General features: G+C 42.9%; 1 pseudogene; it reads right to left on the minus strand.

Moving 5' to 3' along the window:
* Nucleotides 1-9032: 9032 nt before the first annotated feature.
* LOC142455360 (V-type proton ATPase subunit e 2 pseudogene) lies at nt 9033-11589 on the minus strand (annotated as a pseudogene).
* Nucleotides 11590-13966: the final 2377 nt, after the last annotated feature.

Below are 13966 nucleotides of genomic sequence, written 5' to 3' on the forward strand. Positions count from 1 at the left end.
TGATCCCAATTCTACCTTACAAGTCCAGCTAGACCAGAGGATGGACACTGGTACAGATAGGAGCTGGAAACACTGGGAATCCAGGACAGATGAACCCTTCAGCATCAATGGTGAGAGTGGTGATAGCAGGAGGGTGGGGTAGAAAGGGGGAACCAATTACAAGGATCTACATATAACCCCCTCCCTGGGGGACGGACAACAGAAAAGTGGATGAAGGGAGTTGTCACATGTAAGTGTAAGACATGACAAAAATAATAATAATTTATAAATTATCAAGGGTTCGTAAGGGAGGGGGGAAAATGAGGAACTGATACCAAGGGCTCAAGTAGAAAGCAAATGTTTTGAGAATGATGAAGGCAACAAATGCACAAATGTGCTTGACACGATGGATGTATGTATGGATTGTGAAAAGAGTTGTACAAGCCCCCAATAAAATGAGTTTTTTTAAAAAGTAAAAAGGAAACACACGTGAATTAAGCCTCTGGTAAATACCTTCTGACCATAGACCAGGGACACAGACGGTCTCCCTATGGTGCAGCATGCATTGGAAAGTGGAGTAATGCAAATGTAGTTAGATGAAAACTGAACACTTCCCTTTTGATTAATTTTAAATCTGTTCTAGTTGTAATGTTTTCTCCTTTATTTTATACTGTTTTATGTTTTTATCAGGGTTAGTTTTTCTGTATATGAAATGTAGGGTAGGTACATACAAAGAGATAGTAACTGGATTCATGAATTCTTGTGGGTGTGGCAGAGGAGATTGTGGGGAGGGGGAACTAGGAGCACAACAAAGAAGAAAATGTTCTGAAGGTGATTGTGTGGTGAGGGGTAACTCTACTACAATTAGTATGTACGGAGTAGCATTTCATGCAAATGAAGTGTTCCAGCAGTGTCATAATTTAAACGTCATATGAACAAAAAAACAAGAGACGAATGCACAAATTTGCTGCTGCTGGATCACAGCAGCTTCTAGGACCCAATTTCTTTTACTGATTTAAAAACAAAACAAAAATAATACAAAAGTTGTGCCTGAAATGAATCCTTTTTTTGTTTTGTTTTTAATTAACCAGTATGCCGAGACCACTTCCAACTACGGGCCTTGACAAAGTCAGCGCATGGAGGAGGAGCATTCAAAGAAGGCTCCACCTAGGAAGGTCTCTTCCGTGAACCCTTTGAAATTATTGGCCTGATATCATTAATTGATAATTGTAGCTGGCTGCTCTCTGGTTCTTGATAATTTTGATCACTTCCCCTTTTAGGAAACAACTGATATCAACTGAGGAATATTCCCCAGAAGTTGAAGTTACTCCCCTTCCTATGGCTTTGAAAGATCCATGTCCTGATTGCATGCAAAGTGTATTGTATAATAAAACTAGAAACTGGAAGCCAGTAACCCCCCTTAAGGAATTTATGTTAGATCTTGAGCAGGCTGAGCTATTGCAACCGAAACCCACGGAAATCTCAGAGGCTCGTTTGGAAGCTTTTGTGCAAGACTCTGAAACAGTTTATCATCCTCTTCCCACGGTTCCCCCCACCCCTTATATTGGTTACCGCATAGGGGGCAGACTATGGCATCCCCATCCAGGAAATAACCCAAAGAGAAATAGAGTTCCTGGCCCTGATTTACCTTATACAGTGGCTTGTAATGAAAATGGCATAAGAATAGTTAACAAAGAAGGTGTACAAGTTCCTTTTAGTAGTTTAAGTTTTATGGAAAGGTTAGCACGAGGAAGGCCCCCGTGGTGTTTGAAGTCCACTGAAGCAAAGCTACCTATTGTGAGGCAACGCATACCTTGGTACAGAAAGATTTTTGGGAGTTTAATTTATGGGAATTTAGTGGAAAAGTAAGAACAAGAAATGAAAGCCCTAGAGGAACAGCCCAAGAAGGAACAGAAAGAACAGCCAAAGCCTGTCAAGTAACTTTTGGTAATGAAATGTATTAATGCTTTATTGATTTCATAGTTAGCACAATGCGCCCTAGTTGGATGAAGTGTGTTCAGTTATTGTTAGAAGGTTTATGTCTATCACCCTTGTACTTGAGAAAGTTTTAGTTTCAAGATGTACTAATTTTTAATCAAGAATCATGATGTGATTGATATAACTTGTTATGGTCTTGTGGCCTGAGAATTTCCTGATGTATGATCTCAGGCCATAAACTTTAAGCCAAGAAAAAGAATATATAAGTTGAAGCTTTGCATGAATAAAATTGGAACAGTCACCCGCAACCTTTGAGTTGTGTGATTTCTGTCTCCCATTCGCCGACGCAGTGACCCACCTTGAGGGACCCCCGGACCTTGATGCACCTGGACTGCGACACCAGTCACCACCTGGTCTGGTTCCCGAGTTGTGTAAAATACAGGCACTAGAACCTTGTTGCAGCTTCTGTTTGACCTATTTTGGGAATGAATCTGTCTAATTTAATGACCCTCATCTTGAATTGACCACATACAAGGTCCTTGGCCAGTGAACTCAAAGCTTTTGTCGAAGGTGACAAGGGTCTGCTCAGGGAGTGTGGGGGAGGGTTCTTTAGCTTCCCCATTGTCATTTGAGGTTTGGAGCTTCTCTGGGTAAAGAGGCCATTTATCTTTGTAAACACAAAACATTTTTGCTTTCTCCAATTTACTGTTAATTGCAAAAGAATGGAAGCAATTAAATTTTTACTGATTTTTGAGGAAAAATGATTGTGGTAATGATTGTGAAATTCTTTTTGATATGATTGGACTGTTGAATTGCATGATATGTGGATTAGATACCAATGAAACAGTTTAAATAAATAAATGACCTACATCTCCCTCAACAGAGAAAAATAGAAAGTATTTCTCCTGTGAATGGGAACCAAAAAAAGGATGCCCCTGATCTCCCCACTCATTCAATATGCTGCTGGAAGTCTTAACGAGAGCCCTTAGATAACGAAAAGGAATGCAAATGGGCAAAGAAAGTGGAACTTACTATTCACAAGTGATGTAAATTTTTATCTAGAAAACCACAAAGACTCAGCAAAAAGATTGTTGAAAACAATGAAAAGATTTGACGACGTGGAAGGATACAAGATTATCAAGCTTGAATCAATTGAATTTCTGTTTACTGATGAAGAGAGCTATGAAAAGGATATCAATAAGACAATACTATTCACAATAGTCACTCTGTTATTCCGGGTTGACTGCAGAAACAAATCCAGAGACACTCGTACGTGTGTAAGAGAGAACTTTATAAAAAGAGCAGTTGAACATTAAGAAAACATCCCAGCCCAATCCAGATCAAGTCCATAAGTCCGATATTAACCCACATGTCCGATACTAGTCTGTAAATACCTCTCCAGGTCACGCAACACATGCAATGACGCTGAGTGCAGGAAGATAACAGGCCAGTGGGTGCAAAGTCTTGTGGATCCAGTGGTGGTGGAAGCATCTTAGCGCTGATGTGGGTCTCTACGTGGCTCTTCCAGTTCCAAGGCACTGGCTGCCATCAGAATAGCTCCATGTGCCTTGTCAACAGGAATGTCGTGCAGAGAGAGTGTGTATTTGGTCTCCAGTGAGCTATTTATCTTCCTTGAGCCTCCAAATGAAGTCATCAAGCTGCGACCTGATTGACAGGCCAGACTCCACCCTTTCACTCTTAGTATTCTCAAGTTGACCCCAGATTATGTAACAGCCACAGCCACAAAATAGATTAAATACTTAGGGATAAACCTAATCATAAAACAAAAGATCTGTACAAAGAAAACTACAAAACAGTATTCCAAGAAACAAAAAAAGGCCTACATAAATAGGATATCCCATGTGCATAAATAGGAATGCTTAATATCATGAAAATACCAATACTATCCAAATAATTGATAAATACGATTAATTTCCAATCCAAATCCCAACTTCATTCTTTTAAGTACTAACTTCATATGGAGAGGGAAGAAACTTAGGATAAACAAAGAACTCCTTCAAAAGAAGAATTCAGTAGAAGACCTTGCTTACCTGACCTCAAAACCCATTACACAGTAGTCAAAGCAGCCTGGTACTAGTACAATGATAGATATATAGAGCAATGAAACAGAAGAGAAAACCCAGAAATAATGCACTCACCTACAGGCAATTGATTTTCCACAAACCAATTGATTCAGACTTTAGCAGGGAGAGACAATCTCTTCAACAAATGGTGCTGGCAAAACTGGATTGTCATCTACTGCCATGTGCTGAAGAATGAAGTAAGACCCCCTACCTCAACGCAAGTACAAACACAAACTCACAATAGATCAAATGCCTAAATGCATCGTATATACTCATGTATAAGCCAAGTTTTTCAGCACAAAAAATGGGGTTCAGCTTATACACAGGTCAGTGATACCCCAGCAAGGTGTAACATCAGGGACCCCTGAGGTACTGCAGGTGATTGCCCTTCCTCCACTGTTCATTCAAAGCCCCACTGACACTGCAGGGCTTTGAATGTTTGTTTACTCACATCTAACCAATCAGAGCCGTCCTATGATGTGGACGGCTCCAATTCACAGAAGCACCCGTAGTGATTCACTTATGTCGGCAGCTGAACTGGCTAGGATGTGTCTGTGGCTGTGCTCTGTCTCTCCCTCTGCTCTCTGTTAATTCACATCCTGCATCCCAACCCGCAGGGACTCCGCCCCCACCCCGCCCCTCCTCCCGGCTAACACGTCACATGGGGGGGGGCGGCCTGGGGGGGAGAGGTATTACCATGAAAGTTCTTTTTCAAAGTCTTGTTTTTTTATCCTATTAGAAATGGATACTCTTGAACCAAAACAAAAACGCCGGTCATATGAGGCTGGTTTCAAAATGAAGATTTTGTCAAGAGCAGAAGAGAGCAATAACAGTATTGCATGTAGGGAATTATGTGTTGACGAAAAGCAAGTGAGGGAGTGGCGGAAAATGAAGGCTGACTTGGAACAGATTCCAAAAGCTAAAAAAGCTCGTCGTGGTTTAATGTCTTTGTATGGGGCTCTAGAGAGTGACTTGCATAAATGGGTTATGGAGTGTAGTCAAAATGGTTACTGCGTAACACGCATGGGAATCCACATACGTGCTCCACAAATGGCTAAGGATGACAAATATAAAGCACCAGGCATTGAAAATTTGCTGCATCAGCAGGATGGTGTACCTGCTTCATGAATACGTTTGGCCTACTATGTTTGAGACAAAGAACAAAGATTTCCCAAAATTTGCCACAAGACCTTGAAGAAAAGATTATGTCATTCCAGTCATTTATTATAAAACAAGGAAGGATTTATAATTATGACCTGGCAGATATTGGGAATATGGAATGAAACTGCCATGACTTTTGATCTTCCAAGCAAAAGAACTGTGGCAAGTTTAGGAGAAAATAACATTTTTCTCAAAACCACAGGAAATGAAAAAAAAAAACACTTTACAGTTGTTCTATCATGTTTGGCTAATGGAACTAAGCTGCATCCTGTCATTATTTTTAAAAGAAAGACATTGCCTAAAAGATCAATTTCCCACCAAGAATTACTGTGCATGCACATGTTAGAGGCTGGATGGATGAAGACGGAACAAAAATATGGCTGGAAGAAATTTGGAACCGACGGCCAGGAGCAGCCTTAGAGAAAAAGCCATCGTTACTTGTTTGGGATATGTTCAGAGCCCACCTATCAGATGACATAAAAAAAATTTGGAAAAATTCAGTAAAGTTACTTTAGCCGTTATTCCAGGTGGGCTTACATCTGTACTGCAGCCTCTGGATGTATCTTGAATAAGCTTTTTAAAGACCTGTGTGTGCGAAGGATGTGGCATGAATGGATGTCATCTGGTCAAGCCCGACTAACAAAAGGAGGAAATCTCATGAAGCCTGACATAAGAGTTAATAGCAAAGTGGGTTCGAGATGCATGGGAAGACATTCCAGAAGACATGGTGTGATGTGCCTTCCAGAAATGTAGCATTAGTAATGCTATGGATGGCAGTGAAGACTGCGCTTTGTTAGAAATGACAGCAGTGATGGTGATGACGGCGATCTCAGTGAGGACAGCGTCTGTGATGACCTCACACCAGCTGAAGCTCTGCCTTGGGATACGGATGATGACGAGGAATCCAGTTTTGAAGGATTTTAACTCTTTACATTTTAGCTTGGTTGCTGATTGAGCTCAGGGAATAATACTCTTAAGGTATCATTGTTGATACCTTATTGTTTTTGTTAAACCTATTTTCCACTTACTGTGCTGGTTTACTAATGTTAATTGACTTGTCCCTTTATTTATGTTTTTTATTTAAAATAAATATTTAAATACATTACCCCACTGATGTCTCATATTTTAGTAATTTTATTTTCTTTTGTTTTGATTATTGAAACTCACCAATAGCTTCTGCATTTTTCACCCTAGGCTTATACTGGAGTCAATCAGTTTTTCTGGTTTCCCAGGTAATAATTAGGTACCTTGGCTTATACTCGGGTTGGCTTATATTCGAGTATATGCAGTAAACCCAGAGCCAGTAAGTTCATCATTGAGAAAATAAGGACAAGTCTAAGGGCCCTATTGCAAACCATAGACACTATCAAATGTAACAAAGGGAGCACACACAATAGAAAAGAAAATAAATGACGGACCTACTAACAATAAGACAGTTACATGCATCAGAAGACTTAATCAAAAGAGGAAAAAGAGAGTCCATGGACCGGGAACAATATCTTTAGCAATGACAAAACAGATAAGAGATTATGAGGGGATACAAAAAAAACCATAATTTGTTTTTTGAAGCTATGTATTTAATTTTTTAAAAACAAAACAGCCTTATAACCTTCCAAATACTCTCCATTCCACTTAATACACTTGCCAAATCTGCAATTCCATACCTAGAAACATTTTTCAAACTCGTCTGTTTGGATGGCTGACAGTATCTCCCTCTTGTTTTCTTCCCCTCTTCTGCGTCGTCAAATCACTGCTCTTCCATGCCCCTCTTCATTCGCAGAAACAAAAAGAAGTCGCACAGAGCGAGGGCAGGTAAGTAAGGTGTGTGGGGCAAGAGAGGCATGCTGTTTTTTGCCCAAACTGGTGCACTGAGATGGCTGTGTGAGCAGGTTCATTGTCATGGTGACAAATCCAGTCTACCATCTGGCACAAATCAGGCCTCTTTGGTCACACACTGTCTGCAATCTTTTCAGAAGGTCTAAATAGAAAGTTTGATTAACAGTATGACCTGCTGGAAGGAATAAACAGCAAATGTACTATGAGTCAACATTTCATCTGCCAGGAAGTGGATGCTGTCTAGAATGAGGTTTGTCATCAATCAACATTTAACCTTTTTAGAAATGAGAAAACCACTGTGTTCAACATCAAAACAGTTTCTGTGGCATTTTTACTGGCAGGAAACAAAATTTCACAGCTGCATGCTATTCTCTTAAATTTTCCATCACAAAAAACGAGGTTCGAGAGAAACTGCTTTTACAAAAAAATTCACTGTGACCAGAGAGAACCTTCCCAGGTGACACCGCTGGGTACACTAACTCAGAGTGAGTTGCTCCATGCTTGCCTAGCAGGAAAAATACAGACTCTGAAAGCTCTGCTCCACCCAGTGTAATTCTTTTGCATACTTCAATAAGAAAATAGCAAGATGATTCCATTTAAAAATGGGCAAAAGACATGAAGTGTTCATCAAAATAACATTTAAATGGCTTAAAAGCACTTGAAAAAAAGTGCTCATATTCACCAACCATCTGGGAAATGCAAACCAAAACAACACTGAAATATTTTCTCACTCTGACAATGACAGCACAGGCTAAACAAGAGAGAAAAGAAAAAAATACTGGAGGGTACAGAGAGGTTGGAATTCTCATACACTGTTGGTGGGCCTGTAAACACGTACAACCATTGTGGGAAGCTATATGCTGCTAACCAGAGCAACCGAGAATGGAAATCCCATGTTATTGCTGTAAAGTGCCATCTAGTCAGTTCCAAATCAGAGTAATCCTGTGTATGTACAAGGAAACGAAACACTGCCCAGTCCTGTACTCTCCTCACCATGTTGTCACGCTTGAGCCTCTTGTTACGGCCACAGGGTCAATCTATCTTGTTGAGAGTCTTCCTCTCTTCCATTGCCCCCCACTTTACCAAGGACCGTCCCAGGACTAGTCTCTCCCAACAACACGTCCAAAGTACATGAGACAATGAAGTCTCCCCATCGGTGCCTCTAAAGAGCATTCTGTTTGTCCTTTTGGCATTCCACAGCATTTTCAATATTCCTGACCAGCACCATAATATATATGTATGTATGTATATGTGTATATATCAGTTCTTCTGCGGTCTTCCTTATCTAATGTCAAACTTTCATATACATATGATGGAAAATACCATTAATTGGGCCAGGCACACCTTAGTCCTCAAAGGAACATCCTTGCTTTCCAACACCTTAAAGGGATCTTGTCCAGCAGTTTTACCCAATATAATACGTTATTTTATCTTTTCATTTCTTAACTGCTGCATCTATGTGGATCCAAGCAAGATAAAATCCTTCACAACTGCAATCTTTTGTCCATTGATCATGATGTTACCTGTTGGTCCAGTTGTGAGGATTTTTGTTTTCTTTTCTTTTTTTTTTGAGGTCAGAGACTCAGTTTATTACACAGCCACACTTTCCACCACAGCAGTGCTCACACACTCTACAATCTAGGCACAGGGAGTCAGTCCCCAAGGCTCCACAAAAATGAGCCCCGTCTGCCTCCTCCTGGTTGTGGTGACAGGCAGGCAGGGAGTGGACGCCAGTGTTCTCCAGTCTCAGGAGGCTGATGTGCTCCTGTTTGCATCCGTGATGAGGCAGCTGGGCCAATTACCTTGCTGCCCCCAACCCAAATGAACAAAGACACAGAAGCCTGGTGATAGACCAAGTTACTATGCACCAGACGTTCGCCACTAAACATAGGTTGGGGTTGTCAGCACAGTTCAGACTCTCGATGCCACCACTGTGGAGGCAAGGTGTTTGAGGGGAGCTGGGGAGGAATAGACCAATGCCAAGGTTCAGGTGAGACTCTTCATGGTCCAGATCCATTCCGAAGTGAAGCCATCTCAGGAGGTCTGGGCAGGAGCCACAGCATCACTCCCACAGGAAGCGCACATACCAGATGGTCTCGTTCTTCAGCTGGGGGCCGAACAGGGGGTTGAGCTGGGCCAGGATGGCTATGAGCCAGAAGAGGTAGCAGCAGACAGCGGTAGTCACCAGCATGGTGATGATCACTCCGCGGTTAGGGCCTTTCGGCACGAACCAGGGCCCAGTGATGCCGATGGGGCCCCAGAACGTGGTGAAGATGATGACTGGGAGGGCGAAGGAGTGTGCCCTCAAGGCTGGAGGGGCCACCGACGCCGGGCTGCAGGAGCAAGAGCGGACTTTTGTTTTCTTTAGATGGAGTTGCAATCCTTATTGAAGGCTAGAAACCTTGATCTTCATCAGCAAGTGCTTCAAGTCCTCACTTTCAGAGAGTAAAATTGTGTCATCTGCATAATGAAGGTTGTTAATGAGACTTTTTCCAGTCCAGTGCCGAGTTCTCATATAGTCCAGCTTCTCAAATGATTTGCTCAGCAGACTGAATAAGGATGGTGAGAGGATACAACCTTGGCACACGCCTTTCCTGATTTAAAACCATTCAGTATTCTCTTGTTCTGTTCACACCACTGCCTCTTGATTCATGTGCGGGTTCTGCACGAGCACAATTAATTTCTCTGAAAGTCCTATTCTTCTCAACGCTGTCCACCCTGGATTCCCTGTGTTTCCAATAACCATCTGTACCAGTGTACATCCTCTGGTCTAGCCAGACTTGCAAGGTAGGATTCGGATCATGCTAGTGGGGCGGGGGGTGGGGGGTGGGGAAGAAGCATTTAGGAATTAGAGGAAAGTTGTATTTTTCAACGTTGCTACATCGCACTCTGACTGGCTCCTCTCCTCCCCAAGGTCTTTCTGTAAGGGTATCTCCAGTAGCCTACAAATGGTCTTTGAGTCTCCACTCCGCACCCACCCCCTCATTCACTATAAGATTTTTTGTTTTGGTGATGCCTGATACCTGAGCCCTTCAACACCTCGTGATCACACAGGCTGGTGTGCTTCTTCCATGTGGGCTTTGTTGCTTCTGAGCTAGATGGGCACTTGTTTACCTTCAAGCCTTTAAGACCCCAGATGATATATCTTTTGATAGCCAGGCACCATCAGATTTCTTCACCACATTTGCTTATGTACCCGTTTGTCTTCAGTGGTCATATCAGGGAAGTGAGCACACAATGATATGTTTTTTGTTCTTTGATGACTGATAACTGATCCCCTCGGCACCTCGTGATCACACAGGCTGGTGTGCTTCTTCCATGTGGGCTTTGTTGCTTCTGAGCCAGATGGCTGCTTGTTGCCTTCAAGCCTTTAAGACACCAGATGCTATATCTTTTGATAGCCGGGCACCATCAGCTTTCTTCACCATATTTGATTGTTCACCCTCTTTGTCTTCAGCGGTTGTGTCATGAAGGTGAGCATCATAGAATGCCAATTTAATAGAAGAAAGTATTCTTGCATTGAGGGAGTACTTGAGTGGAGGCCCAATGTCCTTCTGCTACCTTAATACTAAACCTATAAATATAGGCACATAGATCTATTTCCTCATCCTCATATATAAATATATTTGCATATGTACATGTCTTTATCTAGACCTCTATAAATGCCCTTTGCCTCCCAGCTCTTTCCTCGATTTCCTTTGACTTTCTTCCTGTCCCACTATCATGCTCAGTCCCCACCAGGGTTTCAGCAATTCTTCTTGGTTATATTACCCTTGATTATGCCCAACAAGGCCTCCTACACCCTTCTCACCCCCGATTTGGATCACTTGTTGTTACCTTGTCCCTGGGTTTATTAACACCACTACCTTTCTTCCCCCCACCTCTCCCTTTACCATGTCCCCTTGGAACTCTTGGTCCCGTTGTTTTCTCCTCCCATTTTTCATCTAGTCTATCTTATTTAGACAGATCTGCAGAGATAATGGCATGCACAAAAACAAGACAGAGCAAAATCAAGCAACAATACACAACAAACCAATGACAAAAAAACAACAACACAAGCTTGTAGTTAGTTCAAGGATTGTTTGTTGGCCTTTAGGAGTGTTTTCCAGTCCAGTCTGTTGGGGCACCATGCCCTGGCCCAAAAGTCCACCTTCAGCATTCCCTGGGGACCTCACTGCTCATTCCCTTCCTGTTCTATTGCACCCCCTTAATATTTTCCTCAATGTGGTGGGATCAGATTGGGTACAGTTACCACACTGTGTCTCTGGTGTTGTCCCCTATAGGGCTATGGGTCAGGGAGGGGCGTCATGTCTCATAATGGGGTTGGCCATGTGGTCCTCTCTGTGAACTGGCTGCTCTAATTGGAAACATCATCCTCACGGCCTGGTGGGCCAGGATGTGCTCCACTCTCCTCCCCCTTCATCTGCTCCTGTGTGCTCTAATCAGATACGTCCCTCTTCCGGAGCTGTAGATTCAGTGCCATTCTTTGAAATAAATTCTTCTGAGGGGAGGAGCAGGCGTCCACTTAGTAGTTGGGGTCAGGGTTAGCGCCCCCTGACCTCTCCACTGGTTCCCTACTCCTCGCCGGCATGTCGCATTCACATCCTGGAGCACTGGTTTGAAGTCTGGTCCCTCTTTCCCTGTGGAGATATAAACAATACCCCCTCTTGGGTGGGTTAGTGCCCTGTGCCCCTGCTACCATTTCTTTATTATTATTATTTTCCTTCCCCATCTCCTTTTTAGTTGTCTACCATGTGTATCCCTGTATTTGGTCTGGTCCCTGCCACATTACCTGGTCTTCACCCCAGGAATGTTTGTATACCGTAGCTTTTTCCCTATGCCCCTTTTGGGTTTGTTTTTTTTTTTTTTTAAGCTTACCTCAGACGACTTTGAATTCTTTTCAACCTTAAGCCAATGCTATCTTGAGGTCTGTTTTCTCTTTTTTGCCCTCTGGGTGAGATTGTTCTATGTGGCAGTCTCTTATTTATGCTTGATGAGTGTTGTTCTTCTGCCCATACTGGGTCAGCAAGGATCTTTTGTATGACTGGGTTTCTTCTAACGTATTCTTTGAGTTTTTCCTTTTCGGTGAAGACTCTTACTTCTCTATCTACCTTGAACAATAATTTGACTGGGTAGAGTATTCTTGGTTTTGCATTGTTTTCCTTCAATTTTTGGAATATATTACTCTACTTTCTCCTCGTCTTCATAGTTTCTGCTGATAGGTCTGAGCATATTCTTATTTGGGAACCTTTATATGTGATTGCTTGTTTTTCCCTAGCTGATCTCATGATTTTCTCCTTTTCCTCAAAGTTGGATAATTTAACTATTATATGCCTTGGTGACTTCTTCCTGGAATTCAGTCTAGTTGGTGTTCTTTCAGCCTCCTGAATGGTTGCTTGGTTTTCATTCATTAAGCTGGGGAAGTTTTCCTCCAAGAATTCTCTCACTATTGTTGCAGATGAATTCTTTGTTGTGTCTTCCTCTGGTAAGCCAATAATTCTAATGATGTTCTGCTTTATAGCATGAGACATAGCTCTTATGTTTTCTTCAGCTTCTCTGATGATCTTATTAGATTTTTGTTCGCCTTTGTTAACGTCTGCTTGGCTGTCCTCCAAGTCACTGATGTGGTTCTCTGCTTCCTCCAGTTGATTCTGGAGATCTGTGTTTCTGCTACTGGTTTTTGTTATCTCCTCCCTATGCTCCTGTGTTTCCCTTTGGTTTATGGCTTTAATCTCCTCTATCATTTCATCTTTTTTCTGTATTGTTTCCCTCATATCCTGTATGACTCCAAGTAGCATTCTGAATATTTCTATCTGTGGCAGCTCAATGTCTGCTTCTTCAATGCATGTCATTATGTTCAGGATATTTTCTGCCATTGCCATTTGTTTCTCCCGTTTTTTTGTTGAGGTAGTTGGGGCTGATGACTGTTTGCATTACGTTGTTTCAGAGGATCCAGGTGTTATTTTCCAGTGAGTCTTCAAGGTGCACTGGCTCTATCTGGAAGACTTGTGGGAATGCTTCTTCAAACTGCCTACAGCTTCTTTCACTATGGAAGTAACCTACCACTTTATCCTCCTGTGGCTTCCCTCTCAGGGGAGTGACCCAGAAGGCTGGTGGGTTGCCTGCTTTGGTGTTGCGGAGGTTGGGCAGAGGTTCCTGAAGCAGCTTGGAATGTTCAGCAGCTTGGAACATTGAGGAGTGTTGGCCGAGCTACCTTAGGACCCCTGGCACACAGGCAGGAATTCCTCTGTAAGAATTTGAAGAGTATTCCCTGGTGGAGGTCAGCAGGGCTGTCTCCAGCCTCAGGCTAGCTAACAGGGTGGAGGTCACCTAGCTAGGTGTGGTGCAAGCGTAAATGCCCTTGGCTAAGGGGAGTCGTCTGGAGGTTAGCAGTAGTGTGTAAGAGACCAAGAAAGAGACAAAGAGGAGGGAAAAAGTAGAAAGCAAGCCCCTGAGTCTGTGAGGAGGGTGGGAGGGGACGAACATATTGTAGAGATGGAAACAAATGCAACAGTGTAGCTGAGTCCCAGTGCCTGCCAGTGGAGCTGCAAGGGTTTATAAAGTCTGAGGCAAGCTGTGGCTGTGCTGAGAAAAAGCCCCTGCGCAGCCCTCCAAGACCAAGGTGGGCACAGAGAGAAGAGATGGAAACAAGAGCAACACTGTAGCTGAACTCCAATCCCTGCTGGTGAAGCTGCAAGGGTCCAGTCCCTGCCCTGAGGCAGGTGGGGGAAAAGTGTGGCTGTGTTGAGACCAAGCCGCCCCATGGGTTCCAAATGGTCCCAGCTCTGGCAGAGACATTGGCGGGGCCAAAGTCAAGCCCCAGCCGACTTCCAATGAGGTAAGCCAAAAAACCTCAGTCCCTCAAAACTCCATGAGTCTGTGCCTACTTATCTTTTGGACGCTCGTGTTGAATTTCCCTCTAAGCAACTCTCCTGGGCTGAATTCTGCAGAGTCCTTCTGGATGTGTT

This window comes from Tenrec ecaudatus, chromosome 8, assembly GCF_050624435.1.
Source record: "Tenrec ecaudatus isolate mTenEca1 chromosome 8, mTenEca1.hap1, whole genome shotgun sequence".
NCBI classification, from domain to species: Eukaryota; Metazoa; Chordata; class Mammalia; order Afrosoricida; family Tenrecidae; genus Tenrec; species Tenrec ecaudatus.